The sequence below is a fragment of the Citrus clementina genome, unplaced genomic scaffold (genome assembly GCF_000493195.1).
Source record: "Citrus clementina cultivar Clemenules unplaced genomic scaffold, Citrus_clementina_v1.0 scaffold_1, whole genome shotgun sequence".
NCBI lineage: Eukaryota > Viridiplantae > Streptophyta > Magnoliopsida > Sapindales > Rutaceae > Citrus > Citrus x clementina.
The window spans coordinates 7,920,837-7,942,553 of record NW_006263303.1 but is presented as its reverse complement, the minus strand read 5'-3'; positions in this window follow the sequence as shown (position 1 = coordinate 7,942,553).

Here is a 21,717-nt window from a genome sequence, read left to right as displayed (position 1 = left end):
TTGGATTCCAAAGAAGTTTGGAAGTCATCCTTGTATAGCGACAAGTAAGCGATGACTATTGCGGCAAACATGTCTTTGTTTTACATTTTAATTTCCATACTTGACCGAAAATTCTATTATTTTGATAGATAATTGATGGGTAATGGCCCATCTGCCAATAGCAATCGATGGGTGATGAGGCCACCTCCCAATTTTGGTTTGATTTTAATTAAAAGAAGACATTAATTTAAGTTATTTTGATAGATAAAATTTCAAGTTCAATATCAATATTGTTATTTGTTCACGTGAAAGTATGGACAATTATATTTACTGTATTTGTTTTCCTTTATATGAGTTTTGATTCCAAAGAAGAATGGAAATCATCCTTATATAATGACAAGTAAGCGATGACTATTACGACAAACATGTCTTTGTTTCACATTTTAATTTACATACTTGACAGGAAATTTTGTTATTTTGATAGATAATTGATGGGTAATGACCCATCTCCCAACAACAATTGATGGGCGATGAGGCCATCTCCCAATTTTGGTTTGATTTTAATTAAAAGAAAATCAGTATTGTTATTTGTTCACATGAAAGGATGGACAATTATATTTACTTTTTTTTTTCTTTATATGAGTTTTGATTCCAAAGAAAAATGGAAATCATCCTTATATTGAAATACTAACTAGGCAACCGAAGGGGGGATGAATTGAAATTTTTAAAATTTAAGCTAAGCAAATCACATAGCAATTTAATCTAATGCCTTAATGGAATAAAAAAACAATAAATTCAATAAAGCACAATAATAAGAGAGTAAGAGAAGAGAAAACAAACACAATGATTTTTACGTGGTTCGGCAATCCTCGCCTACATCCACAGCTCCAAGCTCACCCGGCTTGAGGATTTCACTATCCAAGCATCTTAAGGCTTCAAGCTCTTTACAATTGACTTCCAAGGTGTCAATGGACCTTTACAATCAAGAGATTTTCTCCACATTCTCTTCATTCTAAATATTTCTCACACTTGTACACTCACAATTTGATGAGAAATGAAAATTACAACAAACAACCCTCTTTTAGAGTGGATATACAAATGATAGCTCAATGAAGATTTAATCTATGATGATTTACGAAATTCAAGCTTAATATATATTGTGTGAACTTGTTTATGCTTGCCAAGACTGCCAAAAATGAATTGGATTTGAGTTTATATACTTTGAGCCCAGAAACTACCCGTTATAAGTTTTCTAATGATAACAAACAACACTCTTTTAGAGTGGATATTCAAATGATAGCTCAATGAAGATTTAATTTATGATGATTTGCGAAATTGAAGCTCAATATATGTTGTGGACTTGTTTATGCTTGGCAAGACTGCCAAAAATGAATTGGATTTGAGTTTATATAGTTTAAGCTCAGAAACTAGCCATTATGAGTTTTCTAATTATAACTGATTTGCCTCTTTTGGGATCCGATTAGCCGCTTTTATGTTACCGTTACAACAAATATTTGAATTTTAGAACATCCGCATGCCGTTTTCTGAATCTGGTTAGCCTCTTTCATTCCAGTGAGTTGCTGTCCAAAATCCGATCTACCACTTGTCAAATCTGATTAGCCGCTTAGCTTTAGTGACTACTACAGTGAACTATTTTAAAAAATTATAGTGTTGACCCAAAACTTTATAGAATTAAGCTATGGCCCAAAACGGGATAAAACTTTCCAGAAAAGTCCAATTTTAGAATTTTTAAATAATACTTGTTATTCCTAAAACTTTTTGGAGTTATGATATCACCCAAAACGCTATGAAACTTTTCAAATAAGTCTTTCTCCATAATTCTAAGCAATACTTGTTGATTTCAAAGTTTTCAAAACTCTTTCAATTAGACCATAAACTTGAAAAACAACCAATTTTATAAAATCATTTTTCCACTAAATATAAAACATTTATAATGTGAAAATAATGATTTATTTAAAATGTATAAAAAAATAATTTGAGCTTTTAAAAAACTTAATCATTCTTAATTTTGCTTGTTATCATCAAAATCAATATCATGGAAACATATATGTTAACAATCTCCCCCTTTTTGATGATGACAAAATTTTCATGTATTTAAAAAATGATTGCACAAATTACTCCCCCTAAATGTAAGCTCCCCTTACAATTTGAGCTTAAAATATTAATCATTATTAATCTTGTTTGTTATTATCAAAATCAATATTTTGAAAACATATATGTTAACAATCTCCCCATTTTTTATGATGACAAACCTTTCATATATTTAAAGAATGATTCCACAAATTGTTCCCCCTAAATGTAATCTTCTATTATAATTTTGCTAAATTAACAAATTTAAATACATATATTCTTCTCCCTCTTCATCATAAAAAAGAAAACTTAGTAGAAAAGAAAGAAAGTAGTAAATTTGTTATCCATGTTGTCTGAGTATAAATTTTGATAGAATCTCCCCCTAACAACGAACATTACCTCAAATACAAGTTTAATAATATTACTCCCAAATTATTATAAATCATGATATAAGCCAACTCCATATACAAATCATCACACAATCCATCAACCATAAAAAAATCATGGACCATTATTCCATCAATTACCAAATCAACAACTCATAACATAAAATTATCATATAAAACAACCATATAATCAAATCATCATCATATCCAAAAATCATCAAAATCATCACCATAATCACATATCAATCATCAAAACAATACTCAAGGTGCATATATTCTCTTCCTTTTGGATAACATTGAAATAATATATTACTTTGTCTCCCCCTTTGGACAACAAAAAAAGTTCAAAATGCATATTATCCAAAATCATATTGTATGCTCCCCCTAAATATATGGCTAATTTAAAATTTTAACCAAAATGATTTTATCTAAAAACATATCATATTTATCTCCCCCTTCATCTTAAAAAAGAAAAGATAGATAGATGCAATCGAAATAAGGTTATAAAAAATAATTTGATGAAGATATTACCTATTTTGTGTGAGCAAGAATTTCGGCAAAGTCTTCCCTTAAAAATGAACAAATTCTCAAATACACAACATTTGTAAAGACACTCCCCTATAACCTTAAACAATTATAATAAACCAACAATTCCATCAATTCATCAAGCAATACACATATCATAATCAATCATCAAAATCATCAAGAAATCAATTTTAATAATATTAATAACATGATTAGAGATATTAATAAATTTCATCATCCCGAGTTCATGCCGAATTTTGAAAATTATTCTTCACAAAGAGGTTTTGATTTGTTTACCAAATTGGCATACAAAAATTATAAGAACATTATGAGGAAATAAGTTGCTGGTTCGTTGCGTTTAAATGTAAGATTTGAAGAATTCTTGGGGCAGTGTGCAGATCGACTTCAGTTGGAGGGGTCTAGTTGAAAAACTTATGCTGATGTGGCAGAATTCGTTGAGAGTTCGTTATGACTTTTTCTAGAAATATCATAATAAAAGGCACTTGTGACTGGCCTCTAATATCATATCGATATCTTGTTCATTTCTTGTTCATTTTGCTTACAATTTGGTTCTTTGTGATCCTTGTAATTTCTTTTTTGTGATTAGCTTGTAATTCAATTGTTGAGATCAATAAAGAGCTTTTTTTTTTCCTTCATCAAGTTGTATACTTGGAACTGTGCTTTAAATCTGTTTCTTGTGATTTCTTTCTTGATTGGTTTATTTTGATCTGTTCTTTCTAGTCCAATTCGTCAAAGTGCTTCTTAAAATTTCTTTTGTATCTATTAGAAGTTATAACAATTGGTATCAGAGCCTTTGGTGGTTCAAGAACATGTCTCTTCGAAAGCACGATATTGAAAAGTTCACAATTGGTGGTGATTTTTCACTTTAGAATATGAAAATGAGGGCTCTCCTTGTTAATGAGGGTCTTGAATCAGCTCTAGAAGAAGATAATCTTAGAGGTGCTTCTAAGTTCAGTCTCTGATGAGAAGAAAAGATAGATACAAAATAAGGCTCACAGTACCTTGATCTTGCGTCTTAGTGACTCAAATCTAAGGAAAATTTTTAAAGAGAATACAACCCTTGGTATTTGGAACAAGGTGGAGGCTCTATGTATGAAAACGTCCTTGGCATGTTGATTGTTCTTAAAGAAAAGATTATACACCTTCTCTATGAAAGAAGGGGTTTCTATTCAAGAACACATTGATAACTTCAACAAGATCATTCTTGATCTTAAAGGAGTTGAAAATGTGAAAATCACTTATGAGGATAAAGCCTTCTTTTTCCTGAGTTCATTACCTAAAATCTATTAAGGGTTTATTAACACTATGTTGTATGGAATAACCACTCTAGCCCCAGGGGATGTGAAAGCCTCTTTGAGCTCTAAGGAGATTCAAAAGAGTAATGGGCAAGAAGTAAGTAATCGTAAAGGTTTAGTTGCCCGAACAGATAAGAAAAACCAGAAGAAGAATAACAAGAGTCAAGCTAAAAAGGATGATGCATCTGCAAAAGAAAAAAATGAAGAAAAAAAAGTGTTTTTACTGTAAAAAAACAGACTATTACATCAAGGATTTTGCTGAGAAAAAGAAGAATGAAAAAGAAAGAACATGGGATGCACTAGTGGCCTCAGATGACTCATCTCATGATGGATATCATAGGTAGGGTTGGCAGAAAAGCCCGGGCCGGCCCAAGCCCAGCCCAGGCCCGCGGGCTTTAAGCCCAGCCCGCGGCTTGAAATTATGGATAAGGGCTCATAATTAATAAAGCCCATAACATGTGGGCTCAGTTAAGGGCCTGAATGAAAAGCTCGGGCTTTATAATAAATAATATAAATATATATTTTTTTTAAAAAAACTGTATAATATATTATAAAATTAGAAAAAAAAACTTTAAAAAATAAAAAAAAAATCGGGTAAATGTTTTGTGAAGACACGCTGCTGGAAATCCCTAAATCGTGAAACTGTGACAATTGACAAAACCAAATCCCTAAATCGTGAGCACCGTTATTTGTGACTTTGTGAGCAGTGAGCACCCTGACAAAATCTCACTCACTGTCACGGCGTCAACGTGTCGGCGTCTCACTGTTCTCGCCACCGGCAGCCAACAGCAGCGAGCATCTCCAGATTTCAGCAGCCTCCAGCCAGCATCAGCCATCCAGCAGCAGCAGCAGCGAGCATCTCTCGCGTAAGCCGTAACCCACCGCCCAGCCACCCACCGTCCAGCCACCCAGCAAGGCAGCAACAGCATCTCCCGCATGTCGTAGGCTCGCAGCAGCGCCTCCCACCCACCAGCATAGCCGCGCGACACTGCATCTAACTCAGGTAATCCATGTCAAATTGTTAATTAAGCTTCCTGTCATTTTTTTTGTTGCGATTATTGTTGATAGGAAATGATTGCGATTATTGTTGATAGGAAATGATCAAATGATTGCGATTTTTATTAAAATATTTTAAGAAATTTATCGGTGAAGGCATTCTCTGATACATATATTATATAGTGTTGGTTCTTTGACAGATGGAAAATTGTACAAGTTTGCTTCATTGCTACTTTATTTTACAATATTCTGTTATTTGTGCAATATATATAATATTCGAATTTTCCTCCTTGGTTCTTTTGACATGAACTCGCTAGAACACAGAAAAGAGTTTAACCAGGCAAAAATCAATTTACATTTGCTGATACAGATAAAATAATAAGCAATCCTAGCTTATGTTTTTAAATGAAAATACAAGAATATAGGTATATAGTTTCAACTATTGAGCATGTTGTGAAATGCATTTAAATAGTAGAATTTAATTAGTACAGCCATGGCATTGCAAATGTAAATTTGCTGTCCTGTCACTCCTGTGCTTGTAAATGCAGTATGCGTTTACTACTTTTACACTTAGCTTAATTAATTTATTAATTTAATATTTTATCTCCTATAATTTTGTATAGGTTTATAATGGAAAATGTCCCTGAATCTTCTAATTTACCTTCAAATCCATCTGTGGAGTCGGAAAATGTTCAAGAAGAAGTGTGGAATGATAAAAAAAGAAAACAATGAATTTGTTGGAGATTACTAATAGTAGGGTGGCAATTACTACAGACATGTGGACGGCTTGTAATCAAAAGAAAGGTTATATGGTTGTTACAGGGCATTTCATTGACAACTCTTGGCATTTGCAAAGTCGAATTCTAAGGTATTTTTACTTTATTAAATATTTAAATTTTGTATTTAAATTTGTACAGTATAGGCACTTTATTAAATTTAAAAATTTTTTATTTAAATTTGAACAGATTTATATATGTGCAAGCCCCACATACAGCTGATTGCATTTCCCAAATTTTGGTGAAGTGTTTGATGGATTGGAATCTAGATAGAAAGTTATCCACAGTTACTTTGGATAATTGTTCAACTAATGATGCGATGGTTGCAAGATTGAAGGGATTGTTGTCCATTGAGTCAATGATATTGAGCGGTAATTTTTTTCATATGAGGTGTGCGGCTCATATTTTGAATTTAATTGTGAAGGATGGGTTGTCGGTGATTGAGAGTGGTATTACACATGTTAGAGACAGTGTGTCTTACTGGAGTTCATCGCCAAAACGGGTGGAAAAGTTTGAGTTGGCATGTTGTCAAATACAAATAGATGTGAAAAAGTTGGGGCTTGATTGTCCAACTAGATGGAATTCGACTTTTGCGATGCTTGAACTTGCAGTGAAGTATAAAAGTGTTTTTTCTCGACTGCAAACACTTGAGCCACAATACAAGTGTTTGCCTAGTAGTGAGGAATGGGAGTTGGCTAAGCAAATGCTAGATTATTTGAGGCCTTTTTTCAAAGTTGACTGAGATGTTTTCAGGTACAACATACCCCACTGCTAATCTTTTTTTTTCCATTGGTTTGTAAAATGAGGATTGCATTGAAGGGTTGGCAAACATCCGATGTTCCTGCAGTTAAGAATATGGCGGATAACATGATTGGAAAATTTTTGAAGTATTGGGATGAGATTAGTGGGGTATTGGTCATGGCTGTTATTCTTGATCCGAGATACAAGATGATGTTGATTAATTATTATTATCCGAAGATTTATGTAGTCGGCCTTGAAAATCAACTTAAGAGAGTACGGGAGCTTTGTGATGAAATGATGAATTATTATGAGGCCAAATCCGCAACTACGAGATACGGTGTTGTTGGTGAGTCTTCTACCGCACTTGTTGTTCCTTCCGACCAATCTCTTATTGATTTTGATGATATAGATGATTTGGGTGATTTTGATGCATATGCAACCTAAAATAGTCAACCTATTAGTTCGAAGTCTGACTTAGATAGGTATTTGGAGGATCCTTTAGTCAAAAGAACTCTGGATTTTGATGTTTTACAATGGTGGAAGATGAACAAAGGTAAATATCCTATTTTGGCGGAGATGGCCAAGGATTTGCTAGCCATACCTGTGACAACTGTTGCCTCAGAGTCGGCTTTTAGTACGGGGGGTAGAACATTGAGTCCACATCGAAGTAGACTACATCCAGACACGTTGGAAGCTATCATGTGCTCTCAGCATTGGTTATGGGCTACTAGCAATAGAGGTATAAAAACATTTTTTTACAAAATTAATTACTAATTATTTTGCTTTATTATTTATTTTAACACTTTTTTTTATTAGGTGGAGTTCCTGAAGAAGAGATTTTTACCGGCGAGGAATTGAAGGATGAGGACGAAGATGGCCCGCAAATATTGGATTAGTTTTTTTTTTTTTATATTAGTGGTTGATTACTTGATTTGTATGTTGTGTATGGTACTTGTGATGTTAGTATTTTTATATTTTGTGTTGGCTAATCATGTATTAGAGAATTATGTTTAAGTTTTTAGCCTATTGTAGTATTATGTATTGGATAATTATGTTTTGAAAATTTATAGTTTTATTAAAAAAAAATTTGAAAATTCGTACAGGCCCGGCCCGCCCAAAGCCCGCCCAATTTGGATGGGCTTTGAGAGGGCCTGGACTTTTTAAACAAGATATGGGCCTGGTCCTGGGCTTGGCAAAGCCCGGCCTAGGCCCTTAAATTGCCAACCCTAATCATAGGGCTAATTTGTTGGTGGCTTCATACAACAATATTAAAAGTCAGTGAGTTCTTGATTCAGATTGTTCCTTTCATTTGTATCCTGATAGAAGCCTTTTCCATATATATGAATCTGTGGATGGTGGTAGAGTGTTGATGGGCAATAACAATGTGTGTAAGGCTGTTAGTATGGGGTCTGTCAAAATAGAGATGTTTGATGAGACTGTTACAACTCTATGTGATGTAAGGCATGCACCTAGGCTAAAGAGAAACTTGATCTCTTTAGGCATGCTGGATAGTATGGGATATTGCTTCAAATATGAGAATGGTGGTTTAAAGATTATGAAGGGGACTGAGATGATAATGAAATGAGTAAAGAAAAATGGCCTTTATGTGTTAGAAGGATCATTAGTATCTGTGTCAGCTGCAATGCCTGCTATTTCTGATGTTGATAGAACCGTGTTATGGCATCTTAGACTTGGCCATATGAGTATTAGGGGAATGCAAGAGTTGAGTAAGAAAGGATTGTTGTGTGGTGATAAAATAGATGAGTTAGATTTTTGTGAAAACTGCATTTTTGGCAACGATTAGACTATGTGCATGCTGATCTGTGGGGGCTTGCCCAGGTGCCATCTTTGAGTGGGGGAAGATATTTCATGTCGGTTATAGATGAGTATTCCAGGAAAGTATGGATCTACATACTGAAGACCAAAGACTAAGCCTTGGCAAAGTTCAAGATTCAGAAGACTTTGGTGGAGACTCAATCTGGTTTCAAGGTAAAATGCTTAAGAACATACAATGGACTTGAATTTTGTAACAAAGAATTTGAGCAAAGCTGCCAGAAATGGGGAATTATGAGGCACAAAACAGTGAGATTCACCTCTCAGCAAAATAGTTTAACTGAGAGGATGAATAGAACACTTGTTGATAAGACAAGGTGTTTGCTGATAAACTTTAAGCTTCCTAAAAGTTTTTAGGCAGAAGTTGTTTCTACAGCTAGTTACCTAGTAAACAAAAGTCCATATGCTGTAATTGGCTTTAAAACTCCTGAAGAGCTTTGGTTTGGAAAGCCTGGAAGTTATAAACATCTCATGGTATTTGGATGCCCTACTTATGTCCATGTTAGACAATGGAAGCTTGATGCAAGAGCTGTAAAAGGAGGGTTTGTTGGTTATCTGAATGGGGTAAAAGGCTACAGGGTATGGTGTAGAGAGGCTAATAAGTGTCTAATTAGTAGAGATGTTCAGTTTAATGAAGTTGCTATGATCAATAACCCTGATCAAGTCACTTCTGATACTGACATTAGTGCAAATAAGACACAAGCCACTAAGGTCATTGATCAAGGTGAAACGATTGAGGTGGAGTTCTCTAATACCTGTGAAGATGAAATACAACCAGAAGCTGTTGAAACTGAGTCTCAAGATATATAAGTAACAGAAGGTGAAGCACTACAAGCAATTGATTTACAACAACATCAGTTAGCTAGGGATATAGAAATAAGGCATATTAGACCCCCAACAAAATATGCATATACAGACATGGTTGCATATATAAGGAATTTATCTCCGAGGAAAAATACAACCAATAAATGCACAAGAATGCCAAGAAGGTCAGAATGGGTAGATTATTTATGGGCAACTAGGGAATAACAATATTATCCATAAGGAAATAGGATAATATTGTTGGGGGTCTGATAACTACCAAGGCACCAGAAGTAACACTCACCACACACACAAAATTCAACTAAAACATAAGTCTTTAAACACAAATCTCTAACCTATATTACACTATCCTCCCATTGGCTCTGATACCAGAAGGAAATAGGATCGAATGATGGATGTGTTTTTAGCAAATTTTAAATTGAATTTTAATCAAGAATTGATTTGGTTATATACCTTAGTACGTGGCGTTGTGACCAGATCGATGCAGAACTTAATCTGCCTTTGAGACCAGATCTGACTTAGAACAGATCAATATCTCGCACGTTCTGTTTTCCAGCCGATATACTAGAAGGCAAAGTTATGGATGGTTTCAAACAAATTCTTTTAAACAAGCCTAGCAACAAAGTCTAAAGGCTCATAGATAATACTAGATCTGGATCCCAAAAATAGTATTCTGACTGGATGGAGAGAGAAGAGAAGATACAACTAAGGACAGAGATCCGGTCTCTTTGCCTTAGAGGAACGTAGCAGGTTTTATAAAATTAAAAACTTTAATTAAATTGCGGAAATCTAAACATGCATTTGAACTTTAAATAGATTAAATGAGAGATGCTTACATAAGTTGCTTGAATCTGAGAGCTTTACAATGGAATATGTTTACAGATTTTTTAGAAAGGGAAAATTACAAGACAGGAAATAATTTTCCTTGATGTCTTGATCCTGATTTCTCGTAAAGAGAGAGAGAATATGAAAATTGTAAACAAAACTCTGTCCCTAAATGTTACATAGCTTTGAATTTAAAAACAACTGAAGCTTGAACTGTGGCGAGTCTATAGCTTCAACTGTAGCTTCAACCGTAGCTTTATTCATCCACTGTAGCGAAACTGTAGCTTTACCAGAAAAGGCCAATCAAGGGAAGTGTCGTGGGAGACAATATGATTGAGGGTATCTTCAGCTTTAATTGATTTTGCTGTAATTTCACATGCGTGGCTGGTAGGATGAGACTTTAGTGGAGACAGCAACATAGAAAAGTGGTCTTGAAAAGGTAAAAACCCAGGTGAAGAGACATGTGCGCTCTCACTTGTGTCTAGGGGACCACCCAGAAAAATAAACAAATACACAAATATATACTAAAAATTATTACAACAAAGTAATTATTACAAAGGGAAACACAATTATTGATTGCATAAGTAATAAAGGAAATAAGGAAAATAAGAGAATATTTACTCTTTTTTTTTATCAAAGCTTTAATGCTTTATAGAAGAGAATATTCTGAAGCAGTCATCTTCGTTTTCATCTCCAAGGGAAATGAACGGTTCAGCATCGCCTGAGGAGCTTGAAGAAGAACTTGCAACGGATGGTTCAGATCTCGTGGCAAGAAGCTGCTGCATTACTTTGAAATATTCATCTTCGGTTTTGGCACTGGCCAACAGGGATTGGGATTTTGCTCTCTGGGCAAGGAAAGTACTTTGGGCTTTGGCTACTTCTTTACTTGGGGCAAGGAGGCCTCTTGTAGATAGCCAGGATTGGATTGTGGCTTCAGACAATTTTGACTGTTCATCAAATTTAGACCACCATTTGGCTTTGAAGGTTCTTTGTAAAACTAGTTGGGTGTCTATGGTGTGGTATTGGAAATTCCACATCCAAACCCAGAGAAGGAAAAAATTTGTACAGAAACAGAGAAAATGAGGAAATCTCTTCTCAGGCTCAGAAGGAACATAGTGGGCTTTAAATAAATTTAAACATTTGATGGCATTTTGGGTTAGAATTTCTGGGCTTGGCCCAAAATAGTTCCACCAAATTTTGAACCAATTTGAAAGGCTTTGAACGGTTATTTTTGAATTAAAGAAAAATAACCAAGAGTGAGATCTTTTGGGATTTTGGATAAAAAAAGGTATTAAACCAAGCCTGCTGATAATCCCAGTAGGAGAAAGTTAGACAGCGGTTTAAACGTCATTGAAAATTGGCGGGAAAAGTCTTTGATTTGTGGAGCTGGTCACCCCACTGATTTGGGCTAAGGACTTTAAGGATGGTAGCTGTGGAATAGGCTGGCTCAGAATGAGCTTCACTAAGGAAGAAATGTTTAAACTTTACTGACTCAGTGAACTCAAGTATGCTTTGGTAGAAAGATTGGGGTTTTGTTAAATCCCATGGTTTGAAAAATCAGCCTTTCGGAAAAATCTTTGAAATAGCCTAAAATGGATCAGAATGATAAAATTCATCTTCTATGGTTAAAACATTTTGTTGATAGGCTTTATTAAACCAATCCGAAGATTTTTGTTAAAGCTTTGATTGAGAAACAATAATTTGTGAAGAAGAGCTTTCACATGAAACAACTTCTTTAGGGGAAGAAGATTTTGAAATTTCTTTAGAAACAAGTTTTTCTTTCTCAGGAACTTGAGAAAGGGCTTTACTTTGAGAAATATTTTGTAAGGCGAGCATAAGCTCTGGAGATTTTGTAATATTCATTCTTTTACCTGGTCTTCGGAGGTAGTGGCTTTATATTGGGCTTCTTGTTCTTCAGCCATTTCAATCCAGGATTTTATAGGCATGGCAGAAGAAAGTAATTTTTCTTTAGAGGGGGTTGATTGGGGTTCTTTGGAGGTTGGATGTGACTCAGTGTCTTTTAGAACAGCTTTACCTTTGTCTTTCTTCTTGGGCGGCATTATCTGTTTTGAAGAAATTCCCTGGTTAGAAAATCAGGGACAGAATTTGTATCTCCTTTAATAAACTCAATATCAAAAACGCTTAAAATAGCTTGCCATCTTGCAAAAATTTATTTTGAAGCAATATTTTGAACATCTTTTTTCAAAACATGTTTTGCCGCTTTGCAATAAATTCTAAGCAAAAATTTTTGATTTAATAAATCACTTTGGAATTTCGATATACACAAAACAATAGAAAGAATTTCTTTTTTAATGGTAGAGTAATTTCTTTGGCATTCATTCCAGTGAGCAAAAACATACTGCACTATTTGTTCTTTATCATTTTTTTTTTTTGCTTTAATATACCTCCATAACCTAACTCTGATGCATCAGTTTTAACAATTTTAAGTAATGTAGGATTGGCAAGAAACAAACATGGGATATTTTTAACAGATTATTTTATCAGTTTAATAGTCTTAGTATGCTCATCAGTCCATGCAACAGGATTTTTCTTTAATCTATCATGCAATGGCTTTGAAATCCTATTGATGTTTGGACAAAAATCGAGAACATAGTTTAAACTTCCTAAGAATCTTTGTAATTGGGTTTTGTCAAGCATTTTATCAGGAAATTTATCTGCAAACGCAAGAGATCTGTCTATAGGTGTTATGGTTCCTTTGGAAATATAATGACCAAGGAATCTGATCTTTGTTTGAAACAAAGAAACTTTAAAACTAGAAATGGCTAAACCAGCCCTTCTAGTGGCAAGGTAAAAGGTCTTTAAATGTTTGAAATGCTGATCTACTGTTTGGGAGAAGATCAGTACATCGTTAATATAAACAATGCAGAATTCAGAGAAAGGATTATAAATGTCATTTATTATTCTATGAAATTCTGAGGGAGCATTCTTTAGACCAAATGGCATTACAGTCCATTCATACTGTCCGAAAGGAACAGTAAAGGCGGTTTTATAGCAGTCTTTGGGATGAATTTGAATTTGCCAAAATCCAGATTTCATATCAAATTTTGAGAAAATGAATGCAGAATGAAGTTTCTGGAGCAAATCTCTTTTATTAGGTATGGGATACCTAATCCATTTTAATGTTTTGTTCAAAGGTTTATAGTTTATCACAAGTCTAGGTGTTCCTCTTTCTATTTCAGAGTTTTTGTTAACATAGAAAGCGGCACAAGACCATGGAGACCTAGATTTTACTATTAGTCCTTTTTATTCTAAATCTTTTATCTCATCTTTACAATGTTGTTCCAATTCCATGTTCATCTGGATTGGACGGGCTTTAGTAGGCATTTGTTTTTCATCAAAGGAATTTTCGTAAGGCAAGTCAACCAAATGTTATTTTCTGTTCCAGAAAGCAGATGGTAGATCCGCGCATATTTCTTTTTCAATGAGGTCTTTAAAATCAGAGATTTTTCTTTTTATAAATTCATTTTGTAATTGGCTTTCAATTCTTTGTAAACTCAAATCTTTTTTCAAACAAGTTAAATCATTTTGTTTAGATTTAAGGAGTGCATTGATTTGGTTCTGATAAACAGAACAAGCTTTAACAATATTTAAATTTCTTGTTTTTTCTTTTTCTATGAAAGGGAAAATAAGTCTTTTAGATCTTGCTTTAAATGAGATATTATCATAGTTGACAGTATAGGGGGTAATTAAATTTATAAAGAGGGTTCCTAAAATGACAGTATGGTGTATGTCATTTGTAAAAATAAAAGAAGTCTTAAATTCAAAACCATTGTTATGAATAGAGGCTTCAACTTTAGATTTAGCTTTTAATTTTGAATTATTAGCAGCAGAAAGTCTTTCAGTGGTTTTTTCGTGAAACTTTTTAGGGACAATGTCTTCTTTAATGCAATTTAAATCGGCATCAGTATCAAAAAGGGCAATGGTGTCAATTATAAAATCTTTAGAGAGAATTAAGGTGATTTTAATCAAGTATTTTCTTGTGGTGATTTGTTTTAAAACAAACAGAAAGTCATTGGGTATAGATTCAATGTTTTCTAGGCTTTGATCACCATTATCACCATTTTCAGATTCTTTATCCGAATCATCCTGTAATTGTTTTTGTAGGAGGAGTTGGATGGTTTCAGAATCATTTTTTTGTTTTTCTTTTAAGTCTTTTATTTCAAGTTTGATTTCTTTAATCTCTCTTTGAAGGTCTTGGATATTGGGAATTGTTTTCTTTGCTTTCTTTTTATTCAAGATCTCAGTAAGATCATACGTATTCTTTTTAATGATAGGGGCTTTAGAAGTTTCTAGTCTATCTCTTAGCTCTAGGGTTTTTAGAAGCTTATCAAGATACTCTTTTTAAAGAGTAGGGTCAGAAATATGTTTTACTAACTCAAGAAAAGTTTCTTGTTCTTTAGTCAAAACATTGAGTTTTTTAGTCTTTAAATAGGATTCCGTATCAGAATCACTATCACTGGAAACAGACGTATCTGAGTCAATTAACTCATCAACCTGTAAAGGCTCACTGTCTCTCGTCATGGAAGACTCAAAGTCAGAAGACTCTATAAGCAAAGGGGCTACTTTAGAGAGTATTTCTTCATCAAGGTCAAGCTCGTGGAGTTTTCTGCTCATTCTATAGAATTTTGCAGTGAGACATTTCTTTCCACATTTATAACATGTGGTTTCTTTGTAGTTAAAAGGAGTTTTTTGTTTAGGTTTAAACTCTTTCTTTTTAGAGAAATTGGGCTTCTTATAAGGCATTGATGGTTTCTTATAAGAAAGTTCTCTAAAATCTTGAAAGGGTTTTCTATGGCTTTTAGACTTGTAATGTTTTTTGTAAGGTTTTGAAAAACACTTACCATCACAATCTTTTGAGGTGGAGGTTTTAAAGGGGTCATAATTGAATTGCTTACAGAAACTACCTAATTCTTGCTTAGATTTTCTAAGCTCCCATTTTAGTCGTTTCTGTAATTTTAAGTCTTGACAAATCTTTAAACCTTCCTTATTAATGAAATTGACAAGTTCACCGTAGGTGAGCTCATCATATGGTATACGGTTGTCATAAAGGGCTTTAATAGAATTCCTAACCTTTTCTCCTAATAGGGTAGGTAAACCTGCAATGAATTTTTCCTTCCAAGTTATATGATTTGCATCATCCCTAAGGAAAAGTATGGTAAAGAATGTGGTTTTGTAGTTTTGGAATTCACTAAGTTTCCTACATCTCAAATTATGTAGTAACTTAGCATTTTTATCTCTAAGGTGTGAATGATCACCTATGAAATAGAGGGATATAGTCAGAATCAGGGTAGCAATGGCATCCTGAATCGGACTATTAAATTCATCAAGAATGGGAGCTCCATTTTCATCTATTTGAATAGAATCTAGGATATCTAACTGTTGCTGTTTGGTGAGAAGATGATCCCACCAACCTTTAAGTTGACCAGTAAAACCAACAATGAGAATTTCTGCAATGGCTTTGTCAGAAGCTCCCGACTGAGTTTTATAAGTGTTTGCTGCTATGGTCATCTGTTGCAACAATCCTAGGATGTTATACTCAGACATACCATCAATATTCCACTCATAGACAGAGGATGCATTAAAACGAGATTGGTTTAATGCACTTGGCATGTTGTCTATGGCTAGGTCAGGTGGAGATTTGACAGTAGGTAGGGCTAATTCCCAATGGATTTTGTTGGCTTTAGGAACAGATGGTTCTTCTTTAAATGCTTCTATGTCTGAAGAGGCTATAGAAACATTGTTATATTCTAGTACACCAATCTTACTAGATTGAGCACTGTCTGGGGTTATCTGGACCTTACTGGATGAGGAAGAAGCTTCTATTCTATCCAATTGGTCTCTAATGGCTTTAGCAAAATCTGATTTTGACCCTTGAACAAGCTTTTAACTATCTTTCGAAACCTGAAAATGTTTGAAAATAGGCTCTTTAAGCTTTTTGTCAGAATCCAATTTTGAAGTGGTAGGAGAAACAGCTATGGTTGACTTTTGGAATTGATTTTCTATCCTAGTCAACTGTTTTCCTATCGTATTTAGATTAGCATTACAGAAATTATTCTGTTGGATAATACTATCTAAATCCGACTCTGGATCTTTATGGATTTTATAAGGTGAGGCTTTAATCTCAACAGGAAGTTCACCATGTTCAATGGTCAAACTCCTAAGAGGTGGATGTTCAGATTCTATAGTTCTACCACTACCAGAAAGAATCCATTCAGTGTTTTTCTTCCTAATAGTAATGGGATTTGATTCTTTAAAAGGATAACTAATCTTGTTATCTGAAGCATACATCTGAAACCAATCAAAAAATAATATATGAACTTTATGCATATTTACAAACTCATAATAGATTTGTTGGATTTCTTTTCTTTGGTTTAGGAATTTCTTAAAAAACCAAAGTCTTTTTTCTTTATTAGTGTCAGAATAAAAATCATTATGAAGAAGAGTTTTATCTAATTCAAATTCTTTTTCAATGACACTAATTACATTTTCTGTTACAGCAGAAAATGTAGGGGAAGTAGGAGGAAAAGGTTCCTTCTCTTCCTGTCTTTGTCCGTGTTGACTACTAGTGTAGATTGGGTGTAGAACACTAGTGGTATAGTCAACAGAGTGAATAGAAGAACTGGGTATATCCGAAGTGGAAAACCTAGGTTAACTCTTTATTGGTTGGAAATGAAGATTTATAACAGAAGGAATTTTTGAAAATTTCCTTTCTAGTGAAGGAATACTTGAGCATGAGTCTTTGTCGGAGAATCTAGTAGATGTAGATCTCCTAAAAGAAAGTTTGACTTTACCATCAGAATATTGAGTTACATTTTGCAACTCTGTATTAGGCTCAAGTTGTTTTGGAATTACTGGAGCGGTAGCTCCTTCAAGAATCCATTCGTCTGGAAGATTGACATCTTTCCATTGGATAGAATAATAGTGTTGGCTTTAGACAGATCAGTCTACAAGAGAAGAGTCTCATCTCTTTTTGACTGAAATTTGTGTTGCGTACTAAACGCAGAAATCATGGCTTTGTATGAAATTTTAAAGATTAAGGCAACTGGGACAGATCCCTCAATCATTTGATAATTATGGGTCTTGATTTGTAAAATCATGCTTTTTAAAATATTTTTGTCTTTTAAAGAAATTGTTATGTTTGGATAACAACTGAATGAAATGGGACCTTTATAAAGACTTGATTCTATACTACTTAGTAAAGAATTATCAAAAGATATGAATCGTCCATCTCTTAGGACAACAAGAATAGAGGTATCGAGACCTTCTTTTGTTAAAGGTTTTATACCAACTTATATTAAACCGATATGAATATAATTAAAATTTTTATCTTTTAATTTCTTTAAAGACTGTTCTGAAAACAAATGAATTGTTTCAAAAGGTTTTGAAAGGGTTATGTCTCGTTCTTCAGTTTTTATAACATAATCATTCTTTAAAAAATCGAGCTTTTTTGTTTTGTAAATCATTTCTTTAGATATCTTTGGTAATTCCCAATTACCAATTGCTTTATTAAAGTCTTTAATTACAAATTCTTCTGAATTTACGACATTCTTTGAATCACTAGTCTTCCCGGAAGAAGAGCTAGAAAAGGATGATGCTCTACAGAGCAGAGAGTCCATGGTAAAAACCTATATTCTAGTTTTAGTCTTGTAGGTATTGCTACAATCCAAGGTTAAGAATTGGTTTTACTGCCCTACAACCAAATCGGGACTTACGACCAAAAACTACCAAGGCACCAGAAGTAACACTCACCACACACACAAAATTCAACTAAAACACAAGTCTTTAAACACAAATCTCTAACCTATATTACACTATCCTCCCCCTTGGCTCTGATACCAGAAGGAAATAGGATCGAAGGATAGATGTGTTTTCAGCAAATTTTAAATTGAATTTTAATGAAGAATTGATTTGGTTATATACCTTAGTACGTGGCGTTGTGACCAGATCGATGCAGAACTTAATCTGCCTTTGAGACCAGATCTGACTTAGAACAGATCTGTTAACATATATGTTTCCATAATATTGATTTTGATGATAACAAACAAGATTAAGAATGATATATTTTTTAAGCTCAAATAATTTTTGTGGAATCATTCTTTAAATACATGAAATGTTTGTCATCATCAAAAAGGGGGAGATTGTTAACATATATGTTTCCATAATATTGATTTTGATGATAACAAACAAGATTAAGAATGATATATCTTTTAAGCTTAGATTGTTTTTATTCTTTTTAAATAAATCATTATTTTTACATTATAAAGGTTTTATATTTAATGGAAAAATGATTTTATGAAATTGATTGTTTTCATTCTTTTTAAATGAATCATTATTTTCACATTATAAATGTTTCATATTTAATAGAAAAATGATTTTATGAAATTGGTTGTTTTTCAAAGTTTATGGTTTAATTGAAACATTTTGAAAACTTTGAAATAAACAAGTATTGCTTGAAATTTTGGTGAAGGACTTATTTGAAAAGTGTCATAGCATTTTGGGCTATAACATAATTTCAAAAAGTTTTGGGATTAACAAAGCATTACTTAGAAATTCTGAAATTGGACCTATTTGTAAAGTTTCATAACGTTTTGGATTATAGTACAGTTTTGTAAAGTTTTGGGGTCAAACTGTAATTTTAAAAAATAGTGCACTGTGCAGGTTACTGTAGCAATCACTGTAGCAAACGGCTAACCGTTTATTTAAAAACGGCTAACCGTTTATTTAAAAAAGGCTAACCGATAATTTCCAGAAAGCATGTTCTGCAAAGTATTGTTAAAATGATGATTCTGGAAACTAACGGTGAACCGTTTACTGAAAACGGTTAACCGATTATTTTCAGTTTGCTAACCTTGAACCGTTTAGTAGGAACAGTTAAACCAAATTTGTTTTGCAGGTCTCTGGAAATTAACGGCGAAAGGGTAAGCCTAAATGGCTAACCGTTTATTTGAAAATTGGCCCAACGGTAACTTTGACCAGCGTAAACAGTTAACCGTTAATGGTTAACGGCGAACCGTTTTCGGGCAGACAGTTTGTAACGGCTAGTTTTTCAGCTCCAACTATAAATAAGCTCAATCCAATTCAAACAAGAAGGATTCCAACGATCATCATTGAGCAAAATATAGAGAATACAACTTTCATTGAGCTTTAAATCTTTGTATTCATCTCATTCATTCACACATTGAGCTTTCACTTGTGATCAAACATATTGTGTGAGAGAGATTCATTTGTAATCTTTTTTGTAAAATCAAGTTAAAAGATTGTAAGTGTTGGGATACACTTGGGTTAAGAGATTGGGGATAATCTCTTGTTGTAAAGGTCCATTGACACCTTGGAAGTCAATTGTAAGCGTTTGAAGCCTTGGGAGGCTAGCTTAGTGAAATCCTCAAGCCCGGTGTGCTTGGAGGCGTGGACGTAGGCGGGGATTGCCGAACCACATAAAAATCCTTGTGTTTGTTTTCTCTTCCCTTACTCTTTTAATATTGTTCATGATTGAATTTATTGTTTTCAATTTGATTAAGGCAATAGATTAAATTGTTGTGTGGTTTGCCTATGATAATTTTTAAAATCCCAATTCACCCCCCTCTTGAGTTGCCTAGTTAGTATTTCAAGATCAATATCTCGCACGTTCTGTTTTCCAGCCGAAATACTAGAAGGCAAAGTTATGGATGGTTTCAAACAAATTCTTTTAAACAAGCCTAGCAACAAAGTCTAAAGGCTCATAGATAATACTAGATCTGGATCCCAGAAATAGTATTCTGACTGGATGGAGAGAGAAGAGAAGATACAACTAAGGACAGAGATCCGGTCTCTTTGCCTTAGAGGAACGTAGCAGATTTTATAAAATTAAAAACTTTAATTAAATTGCGGAAATCTAAACATGCATTTGAACTTTAAATAGATTAAATGAGAGATGCTTACATAAATTGCTTGAATCCGAGAGCTTTACAATGGAATATGTTTACAGATTTTTTAGAAAGGAAAAATTACAAGACGGGAAATAATCTTCTTCATCTTTCATTTTAAATCCTTCAATTCTCATTAATTGTAAACACTCTTACGTCTCAATGTTTGCCGATTGATGTGCAAAACTTCAATTGGATGATCTAATATTTGTAGGATATATTGACTAAAACGAATAATTTTGAGGTCTTTGCCTTTTCTAAGCAACGTTAAAATTATAGTATAGTGGAAGGCACAAGTAGAGACATAACAGAGGCAAATTTTAAAAAAGCAAGCATTTGGGAAAAGCCTTGATTATTATTGTCACCTATTACAGGCCTTAGTTTTGCGTTTATTATCAGTTTCTTTTTTTTTTTCTTTAATGACATTCTGAGTTTCTTTTTGGCTTATCTCTTTCGATCGGTTGCCTATGGCCTGCCTTTGGATTTAATGCTCATTTTGATTCTTATGCTATTATTTTAGAAAGATGTGATTTGTATTTATTAAATAAAAACATATAGTTTAATAAATTTTAACTATACAATAATGTAAATGCACCCTTTATAAAAAAAAATATGTATATACAAAAAAAAAACATAGCACTATATACAAATTCTTATTAATTAAAGAAAAATCTTTAACTTGATTTTCTTTCTTGGGATAAGAGAGTCTTTTGTGGTGCGCCGAACCAATTAAAACCTGTTATTTGGTGAGTTTGATAGGTTTTATGGTGGAACATAAATTTAAATGTTACGAGCTCATAAAATTTAAAATAAAAATTTTTTCTGTCGGGATTTACCATATCAAATCTGCGAAATAGCATATCCTAATCGGTCGGACCCACCATCTCAATAACCCACAAAATTTTTTCACCCTTGAGATAGTTAATGTTTCTTAACTTGAGAATATGTTAGAAATGGAAGAATTCGTCTTCCATGCAAAAATGGATCAATTAACATGGACAAGGATTAATGAGACGTTGGGGTTACGTTGAAGATTGTATAATAAACAAGAATGTTTCCATGATTCTGAAAAAGCTATTCAATACTGCATCTAGTAAAGTATCGTCCGGTGGTCCAATGCAATGATTGATCTTATTTTCGGTAATCTAATATTTGTGTTTTGAGATAAGCCAGCTCTATATTCTTGATGCCATCTGATAATTAAGGTACTGTAGTAAACTCATTCATTTATTTTATAAAGTTATTAATAAATAATATTTTAACAAACCAAAAATTCAAAAGCTCAAGGGCACAATTTAATTGGGTGAAACACATCAACTGACTCAGTGGCATCACCACCACCAGAATCTTAACCAAAGCGGGACCCATAAAAGTAGTCAAAGTCTTACTGACAGCAAGTAATAGTATCCCACCATAACATGATAAGTGCAGACACACTTGATTACCTCTCTTCGCTTAAATACTTAATTCATAATGTCATGAGTGATGTATTTTTGGGCGGCCA